Below are 8,358 nucleotides of genomic sequence, written 5' to 3' on the forward strand. Positions count from 1 at the left end.
ATTGTGTTTTTGTTCCTTTCTGTGCTGAGCAAAATACAGAAAACGGTCAAATGTCTATATGCTTTCTTTCCAGCATATTGAATGCTATAACCTCACTTCCTGGTCAGCTCCAGGTTCTTGGAAACTACACAGTGGTGGAAACTGGGGGACACAAGTGCTCCCCAGGTCCCTATTGTAATGCCCAGCATTACAGCAGCAAGGGAGAGCTGCAGACAGCTTCCTAATACATCCTTCCAGGAGAAACTTTTCCAATTAAAGCCAGCAGTAGAGCCCAACCAGTAAAAGCAGTAAGTTCTTCCAAAATATTCCCACTCTGCTCTTGACACTGCCTTTTACAGGAAGAAATGATCCTCTTTCACCAAGTTTCCCCCAATTACAGGGAAATCTAAGAAGCACTGAAAGCCAGCAAACTCTCAAATGCTTTTCAGACCTAAGAAAATCCAAGCCTTCCTACAACATTTCTGACATCTTCCCACTCTACCCTAAATCACATTTACATGGCTCATTCTTCTATTTAACACTTCCCACAACTTGAGTCCTTCCTGTCTTCACTTCCTTTTCCCTCCCTTTCCTGCAAACCTCATTACTTTCGTGCTTAGCTCACACAGAGTTTTCACAGTGCCTATGTGATATTTTTTCCCAACTGATCACTTCTTGAAGTCAGCTCTCAGCCTTCTGGAGACAGACACTCCCCTCCTGACTGCACAGCAGGGCAGATTACCACGGGACAACACGCTGCACCTCTGCTTTGATTTGTAATAAGCACAGCTCCTCTTTCTGCGTGGACATCACACGGCTTGTTTGCAATCCAGCTGCTGCCTCCCACGGCTGCAGGATTTGCCGGACCATTCCCTCTTAAGCAGCAGCTGCTGCAGCTTTCCGTGAGTGCAAAAAGCTGCTCTTGGGGAAATAATGCCCTCCCTCCCCGCAGCAGCCCTGCCCTGCACCCCTCCTTGGCAGCCAGGAGGAGCAGCCAGCTCTGAGCTGAGCAGGGTGACCCTCCCAGTCATGGGGGTAACATTTTGCTGTCTCGAGTGGCCTCTCCTGTGAGCTCAGAAGCGCATTGAAAAGACTCTCGCTAGAGGGAGGATCGGGTTTGTGCTGGCCATTGCTCCCGCTGAACTTGGTTGCAGCTACATTCCCCTTTCCCCTGACTTGCACATCTTGCAGAACTATCATTCCTCTCCAAGCTCGACATCAAGGTTCATGTAATTGCATGTAAGCATATGCATACGATTGTATATGCATGTGTTACTTCAAAAAGATTTGCATAGCAAAGCCTGCAAAATGAGAAAACACCAGTATTAAAGGAAGCAGGTGTGTTTCAGCAGCTTGTTGTGGGCATGTGAGGAGACAGTCACATGTGGCTGCAGACTTCTTCAGAGCACATTGTGCCAACCCTCCACTTCCTCTAAAATCATAATCACCTCCAGAGCTCTTGTCACCATGCCGAAGTTCTTCCCAAGTATTCCTCCATTCATGACAAAATACATTTGGCAACTGTGGAAACCCAGGGCACCAGGAATATTTCTTTGTCTGCTCTGGGGTGCCCTGACCCCCAGGGGAGCACTGACTTTGACCCTCATTCATGGAGAAAGTTTCCTAGACTTCAAGATAGACTAGAATCCACAGATGTGTGAAATAGATTATAGAGAGTAGTGTAGGTGTATCACTTGGTGAGAAATTTAGGTTTTGGGATTTTTTGTGTGTTGTGGATGGAAGCAAGATGGAGGGCACAGGGTGTCATCCTGAGTTTCTTCATGCTTCTTCCTTCTTCTTCATGGGTTTGGGTGGCATTTTGTATTTGGGCAGAAAAGTCTGCAGCATGGGCTCTTTGGGATCAGTTATTGGGTTAAAAGGGAAAATAATCTAGGTGTCAGTTCTTAATTGGTTAGTTTCGTCTTAAACAACCTTGTAAAAAGAGATTGTTAGCCATTTTGTGCCTTGCTGCCGAACCCATGGTTGTGAGACTGTTTCACTGATAAGAAATAATAAACACCTGAGTCCGAACATGAAACTACCTTCTAAAGTGCCTTCAGTCCAGACCCAAAGAAACCGATAGACAACACTGTTACAACCTTTCTTAAAACCAAGGAAACAGGGCATGTGTTACACATGGTAACACACAGGTTAAGCACAGAGCATTCAATATCCTCAGCTGCAGGATCTTTCCTTTCCTTCCTTCTGCACTGGATACTGTTCCAGAAGCGAGAGTGCTGCAGGTATGAGCCAGCTCTGGTTCAGCACCTCTGTTCATGGTGTGCACTGATCAAACAACAGAAGATTTCTTGGGAAAGATCTTGTCCCAGAATACAAGCTGGGTACCTTTTGAGTGCCTCATTCCAATGCACAAAGTGCATGATTGACAGGCAGAAAACAGGGATCTTTTAGTAACAGATCACCGTGATTTACAGGCTCACTAGAAGCAACAACATCAGGAACTTTGAAATCCAACATTTCCCAAGTCCGCTTATGCAACTTCCATACTTTGCTAATCATGTTTCCAAAGTTTTGCTGAGCGAAGTGTATTGTCCCTGTGCCCTGTAGCTGTGAGATCCTGCTGAGCAGAGCAACCTTGCAGCTCCGTGAGGCAGCAGCAGCCAGGCTGGCTCAGCCTCTGGAGATCCCACTGCTGCACAGACTTCTGGTGAGGGAGACAATCTTCTGGTTTGATTTTTAATTGAAAAACTGTAATTGTAGCAACATCAGGCCCCAACTTGCATAATGAATAGAGTGTGGACCACTGAAATCTATAGCACAGACTACTCCTACTTCACCTAATTAAGTAACAGCTCACAGTTAGGAGCTTTTCCATATGCATGTGCAAAGCCTGCTAATGAAAAGGGAAAGGAAACCAACCTGTGCTGTTGTTAGGCTGCAGGAACTTAGGAAGTTGCTGAAAAGTCTGGTAGGGCATTTAGCTTTGTGGTTACAGCCTGATTGGTTTTGCTTTTAAGCCTAAATTGTGGAGGGTTTTGTTTGGTTGGTTGGTCGGATTGGGTTTTTTGTTTTGCTTTGTTTTTGTTTAATTTTCCTCTCTTACCATTTGTTTTGCTGCAGTTATACTTTTATAGCCAATTCCCTATCCTTTAGTAATTTTGATCACCTTTTTCTGCTATTCTATGTTGTTCTATAGTGATGTTTTTCCTTTTCCACTTTCTCCTGCTTCCGTATAGCAAGTGTATGGGTAGGTGTGCACATGCTTCAGATTTACATCCAGCTCTGCAGAACCCTGGAAATAATTATTCTGAGAAAAATTCTGTTCATCCTCCACAGCAATTGTGTGGAACACATGAACTTGCCCAGTTTCTGTCACACAGTCCAGCCACTAAGCAGTTATGAGAGGAAGTGTCTAGCACAGATTTTTCAAAGACCAACTTATAAATTTTTGAGAGTGTGGAAGTGTTTCAAGGAACAGCTTCTGTGGAAGAAGTTTTGAGGACTTATCCCTTTGGTGTCTCTTCCTGAGAATGGCAACAAGTACTCCTGAGACCTCCATCTGCTAAAGTCACTATTCCAAAATGTGGAGGTGGTAAGATTTTGAATTGAGTATTGCAATATTTTTAGCACAGACAAAAAAAAAAAAAAAATTTGTGATCATTGCCTCATAAGAGACTAAACTGCTTTCCAAGTGGAACTGCTTCAATACTGAAGGTGGATAAAACTATGGAAAATTTTCCCTAGACAGATGCAATTTTAGGAGAAAAAACGAGCACCTGAGCATATGATCTTACCAAGGGAAGATTCAAAAAATACAGTCTTGAATATTGGTAGTGCAAGTAGCTCCACCTAGGATAGGTACAAAAATACAGATGTGCACACTCTTCCTAAGTGACTATATAATTATAACATCATTTTTGTCATCTTGTTCCTTTTCCTTCCTAGTTGGTGCTATTGTTATCTGCTGCATAGTTGGCACGATGACTCAGATGATAGAATTATGCTGGAAATAATATATACATGGAACACTGAGGCCCAAGAATGCAAATTCTTCTGGGCAAACAATCTAGAGTTTAGGGCTTTTTTGTATTTATTCTGTCAAGCACTAGAGTGTTATGTCTAAGAATAGAAGTTTTGTATTTGAACTACTTCAACTACTTCAAGAATAGAAGTTTTGTATTTGAACTACTGCTTTTAAGCTGAACCTCAAAACAAATTGTGATTTAGTTCAAGGTTTGAACTTGCTGTTGAAAAGAAAATCAACAATGCAATTTTCTTTATCATAAGCAACTACATCTACCTATGGCTTTGAGTGCATTATAAGAAGCTTAACAGAGTCTCCAACAACTGGAGTTTTCCACTGTAGTTTTTGTCCTCATTTGCTCTGGTAATCATTCAAGCTTAGCAACATTGGCTGAATTCAGATACAGGTCAACTGTATTTTGATGAAGTTCAAGGAAATGGGTGCAGCTGATTGAGCAATACCATAAAAAAATTATAGAGAAAAAAAATATGATGCCTCTCCTGATCAATGCAATCATATTTTGCTTTTCATCTGATTCAGTACCAGGTTTCTATATATGGATTAAACTATCTTTCTGAAAGTTCTAGCTAAGTAATTTGCCTTATTGGAGAGTCTTTTGTTGAGAAATATCTTCTGTGATGCTAGATACATATGTCAGCTCTTTTCTGCAAGTAAACAGATAAAATTCAGTATTTTTGACTGATCACCTTGTATAAAGTAATTTTCATTTGTTTATAATGTACCTGCAGCATGACAATAAAAGTGGAGTTAAAATTTGCCAAATTTGTGACTATTACGTTAATAGTAATGGAACATGAGACAAGCTTATAGGAATCAGGCCAATTGTTAGTGTAAAGCCATGCATACAGAAACAACTGTTTTGAAGTGACTAGGGCCTTGCTGCTCTATCTGGACACTGTAAAAGTCCTGACCGATAGAAAATACTCAGAGCTTAACTGTGGAAAAAATAGTTTTATTCTATTTATTTCAATGCAGACTTGAATCAGCTAAAATCACAAGTCATTGAAACAGGCTGGGATTTTTTTTCTCTTTGTGATAAACATTATGATAGACTCTGAAAGCTGGAGAAGGAGGGATAATAGCAGCAGGCTGTACCAATCTACTGTTTCGCACTGAACAGCTTCTTGCCGCTTGAGTAGTCTCCCTGAAATGTGTATTGAATGTTTGGGGGCACGCAAAGGAAGCAGAAACCGGTCTTAAGAAACTCCTGTAGGATGCATTCACTGTCATTCTGTTCTAGACTGCTGGCACCTTCTGGAGAGGCTCCATCATATCTGATGACTGGCGGAGTACAGAGCATGTAATGAAGTCATATTTGATCATCACTTATTAAAACAGCTGTCTGAGGTCATAAATACAACGAGCTGTTTTCATCACCAGGAGCACTCCCAGAAGTGTGAAGGTGATGATTAACATTGTGTCTCTAGCTCTGCTTATATCTTCAACCTTGTGGCAGGTGCTTGTCTCTGGGGTTGTTTAAAAACCATCAGAAAATGTCTTAATCACTGGTGACCCCTGCAAGAACTTTGGTGGCTTCCACATCGATCTGACATACGGAGTGCTCCTGAGGCAAACATGAAGACAGGCTTTTTTTTTATTGATTAGCCAGATTGTCTAGCCTTCCTGTTTTGTCTCCTCATTGGCAATTAAGAGAGAAATCCATTGAGGGAGTGGTGGCAGTGAACCTTCCCCTCTGATACTTTAACCAGGCCTCTCAGTTAATTTGAGAAATTGTTCTGTATCGACCTTGCTTTGAAGCAGGATTTCATCCTATGGCCCCATCAGTAATACATATACATCTTCCTCTTAGGAAGCAGGCTTCTTCTAACTGTAGCATCTTTTGTTTCTTATTTACAATCCAAATCCTATCATTGATTCCAGCAATCTTTCCTGTACCATGAGCTGTCATTTCCTTGAGGATAGAATTTCCTGCATGGGTTTGGTGTTTTGTTTTTGTTTTTTTTGGTTTTTTTTGTTTTTTTTTTGTTTTGGTTTTTTTTTTATTATTGTTTGTTTTTGTTTTGGTTTGTTTTGTTTTGGGGTTGGTTTTTTTTTGTTTTTGTTTTTGGTTTTTTTTTTTGGTTTTTTGGGTGTTTTTGTTTTTGTTTTTTTTTTGGTTTTTGGGGTTTTTTTTTAACCAAGATAATTCATATTAAAAATAGCAATCTAGGACATTTGAGGGACAAAGGAGGCCAATTCTTGATGTGTTTTTAACATCCAGATAGTAAAGAGGCCACAGTGTTCCCCAGCCTGAAACTAAGACTGAACATAAAACAGAACCCAAACATCCATTTTGGTGACTTAACTAAACTGGCAATTGGAAAAACTGAGCAATGGAAAAACTGTGCTTGGCTAATGAGAGATGAAGCATTTCCTCACCCCTACCCCAGTAATCACTTATCTAATGCCCTACCCCAAATGAATGTGTTAATCCTTTATCTCCATCTTCCCCATCTCTGGTTTTTTGTCTCATGGAAGGCCAGAACTTGCGTGTCCTTCTCAATGTGAAAGTGATATTTTAGACTTGGAACCATTTAGATAAATAATTGGGATTGTTCATAGTTTATGTCACCATGACTTCACTGCAACTCTGTGATGAAGGGCAAAAGAACTTGGCTGGGGCAGAGGGGATGCCCTGGCCCTGGGGCACCAGCACATGCTGGACCTGGGGCTGAGCACCCTCCAGATCTGGCAACTCTTCCCCTCTTATGCACATGCATTCAGTTTTGTGTGGACGATTCACCTTCCTACTGTGTATGAGTTAAAAGCAAAAATTTTGTCTTTAAAATATTCCTTGAGATTTGGTAAATGGATGTGCCAGGGAAGCTCTGTGTGAGCAGAAGTATGATTTAGCATCTGTTCTCCCTGTTAGAAAGTGCCCTGTTGTACTTGGGGTGCCAAGGAGGATTTGGCAGGGGGGAAAGGTTTGACTCACCCAGGTGCCATTCCCATCAGCACGGAGGATTTACAAACCTGGCATCCTCTCTTTCCATCTCCAAATCACAGCACAGAGTGAAACGCAGTGATACGAAAGATTAGTCTTCATTCGGCAAAGTAATTGCCAAATTAAATGATGCCAGATGGAAAAACTAAAGGCCACGGTGTCAGGGGTCTGTCCATAGCCCTGGGCTTTAGGAAGAGGTAAATACACAGATCTCAGCTGGCGCTGCAGGAGGTACGTGTCCGGCGGAAAGCCGGCACTCGGACTGTGCCGAATCGATACATGCTATCGAAGGGAGCAGAGCACAGCGTTAGGGCCAACCCAGTGTTATTAGAAAATGATATATTGCACATTAGGATGGATAATTCACGTCGCCTTCATCGGCTCAGACGGTCGTGAAAATCCATAAATCATTTTCTCGTTCATGTATCGCCTAAGTGCGATTTGTCACTCGGCATTAGCGGCAGGGCTGCCGCGGATCCCTGCCGCTTCCCAGGCACCGCTCGGAGACCCAAAATGGAGACCCGGCTGCGCTTGGAATCGCGGGGGCAGATCGGATCCCCGGGCTGCGGGCCCCCGGGGAGGGCGGGAGGCGGCTCCCCCGCGCGTATACACGTGTATGGATATAAATATGTCTATGTTCCCGCGTGGATGCTGCCCCCCGGATCACGCCGTCTCTGCAGGAGCCGCGCGTGGGTGTCGCGCCTCGAGCGCCCGTGGGGAGCGCCCCGAGCGTGGGGATGTGTTGTCCCCCCCTATCTCCGGGGCTTCCTCCGGCCCGCAGAGGCGGGCACGGACACGGACACGGACGGGCTCGGTCTCCCGGGTTTCGCCCGCGTTCCTCGAAGGCAAGAGAGGTGTCCGCTCTGGGGGCTCCGGCGGCGGGGAGGGAAGGGCTAGAGCCGGGCTGCCCTGGGTCGCGTTCAGTGCCGGGCAGCGGCCGCTTCCCTATGGGCATCCAGCGGTCCCCCAGGCAGGAGAGGCACGATCTCCGCTGTCCGCGCCGGGAGCTGGCGGCAGTGGACGGGCAGGTGAGCGGCGGCGCTTCTGCATGGGAAGGGAAGGCAGCGAGGTCCCCGTCCGCATCCAACGGGCAGCGGGAGCAGCCAGGGCATTCTGACGAAATTTTTCAATTTTTCTGGAAAACACCCACCGGAACCGCCCCGCCGACTGTGCCCCGCGCTGCCACAGAGCCCCGGAGTGGATAAGGAACCACCTGAAGGGGAGAACAGGATGCAATTTGGGGGAGAGAGGGCATCTCCCTGCCTGCCGCGCCGGCTGCCGCTTCCCCGTGCCCCGCTCCCGCGGCGAGGCGGCACCGCTTGCCGCAGCCGCACAGCCGGCCGCGGGAGCGCGGGGCCGGGCGGAGAGGGCCGGCAGGGCCGGGCGGAGAGGGCCGGCAGGGCCGGGCGGGGAGAGCCGGCAGGGCCGG

The sequence above is a fragment of the Pyrgilauda ruficollis genome, unplaced genomic scaffold (genome assembly GCF_017590135.1).
Source record: "Pyrgilauda ruficollis isolate IOZ18807 unplaced genomic scaffold, ASM1759013v1 scaffold58, whole genome shotgun sequence".
Lineage (NCBI taxonomy): Eukaryota > Metazoa > Chordata > Aves > Passeriformes > Passeridae > Pyrgilauda > Pyrgilauda ruficollis.